At 35.4% G+C, this 1947-nt stretch overlaps 1 long non-coding RNA gene across 1 annotated transcript; it reads right to left on the bottom strand.

Annotated features, from left to right (window-relative positions):
• Window positions 1–172: 172 nt before the first annotated feature.
• On the bottom strand, window positions 173–1934 carry LOC124895116. Its single transcript, XR_007051526.1, has 3 exons — window positions 958–1934; window positions 785–849; window positions 173–470 (listed from the first exon to the last, which is right to left on the bottom strand). It is a non-coding gene; the product is annotated as an uncharacterized LOC124895116 (long non-coding RNA).
• Between the last annotated feature and the right edge of the window lie 13 nt (window positions 1935–1947).

The following is a 1947-nucleotide window of genomic DNA, read 5'->3' as shown; positions in this document are numbered from 1 at the left end:
CCCAGACCTCACTATGTGGGAATACACTGGGTTTGTTGTTGTTGTAGAGAATTGACCATCATCCTTATGTTGATATAAAATCATTAGGTTTGGGTCTATATATGAAGCAACAACGGGTTCGAATTCTTGCCCGAAAATGTGGGGTGTTACATTTACAGACAAACATGTGATGTAAAAAGAAGTAAGAAACAGAATTGTAAGAAAGGGACACAACATCCAAACTTTTTCAAGTCTCCTTAGATGGAATTACAAAGCTTTTTTCTACCAACAAGAAGAAAACTCAACGCATCTTGAGTAGAAAAGGGACATGAAGAGAAGATGAAATTAACAAGGTCTTAGCTGGTAACATTATGCCAATTTTCTAACTAGCACTAGAAAGTAGCTTGTCACTATTACAATTAAGACGTACCTAGATCATTTATTTGTCAAAACATCATAACAATGCACATCAGCAGTAGCCCCTTCTAAGCCTGCAATTAGATAAGAAACCTTAGATAAATCATATTAAATCAAATATCATAGTTTCAATTCTACACGCACACTTGAGGATGTGCCCTAACACGGATGAAGCTACTATAATGAAGACTCCTCCATAGTTCAAATTCTAGCATAAACAAACATAAAAGCTAGGTAGGCAATGCTACCCCCTACTTGTAATGGTGCAAAGGTGCAGGTACCAGTAGAATAATGAAGGTGCTCACAAGATGGCCTGACATCATCATTATAGAACAACAACATATTAATCTCACGAAGTGGGGTCTGAGAGGTTAGAGTATACTCAGACCTTATCCCTAACTCAGGGGTAGAGAGGGTGTTCCAGATAGACCCTCAGCTCAAGAAGCAGCAGCCCTAAATAGTATAGAAAAAGAAATAACAAAAATGATAAAAAGTCATGACTAAAACTATAGACAAAAGACAAATTATATTGGGCTACCACTAAAAGGAATTAGGACTTACCTACCCCCCTAGTTGGAGAAACAACAATAGCTGCCAACAAGAAGATTCCCAGCTATGTTTTGCCTAAAACATTAAACCTCTAAAACATAACTTATAAACTTATAAGTTTCCTGGTAAAAATAAAAAAGAAAGATAAGAAAAACCATCACAAAAGTAAGCTAAACACTTCTTAGTGTACTATTATACCTCATATTTTAAGCTTAAGTCATAGTAGTAAGTGGAGGTGTCATGGCTGCATAATTGATCTTGTTATGCTTCAAATTTGTTGGAAATCCACTTGGAATGATTCGTATATGTTTCGGGAGGGTATAAGGGTGTAAATCATAGCCTGGGGATGAAAATTTATCTGTTGCATCATCGTTGTAGTACAAGGGAAGAAAGAAGGGCAGTAGCTCGCTCTAAGGGTAGTATTGTCCTTTCTTTTTAACCTTAATCCCAAACGATTAAATATCCCCTTTCTATATCAGTTTCATATGTTTTTTTAATCATCTATCACAATTTAAACTCTTTTCCTTCATCAGTTTCACACGTTAAAAATCTTCCTTTTCCCATCAACTTAACACGTTAAAAACGTCTACGCTCCATTAGTTTCACACATCTCCTTCTCCATCACCTTCACACTTCTCTTTCTCCATGAGTTTCACATGTCTCATTCTCCATAAATTTTATTCAATATTCTGTTACTGAATATCCCTTTACCTCTTCTCAAACGCTGTTACAACAATCCCAAGAGAATTGGTTCAATAAAATAAGTCCACATCTCCTCTCCCGATATCAAGTTTTTCAATGTCTAGAGGTATTTAGAACTGTCTCTTCATATATTCCGCAAGTTATATTGTTCCTCTCAATTCAGATTACTCTTAACATGTTTGAGTTCTTTAAATAAGTTTTCTGAAAAATCACTCTCGATCATGAATAATACTCTTCCAACTTTTGTGAAACTCATTAAATCCTATGAATTATTGCGAGATTTGTGAATTCTGCATACAT

Source organism: Capsicum annuum, unplaced genomic scaffold (genome assembly GCF_002878395.1).
Source record: "Capsicum annuum cultivar UCD-10X-F1 unplaced genomic scaffold, UCD10Xv1.1 ctg80043, whole genome shotgun sequence".
Lineage (NCBI taxonomy): Eukaryota > Viridiplantae > Streptophyta > Magnoliopsida > Solanales > Solanaceae > Capsicum > Capsicum annuum.
The sequence above is the reverse complement of the archived record's forward strand: the minus strand, read 5'-3'. Positions and strand labels throughout refer to the sequence as shown.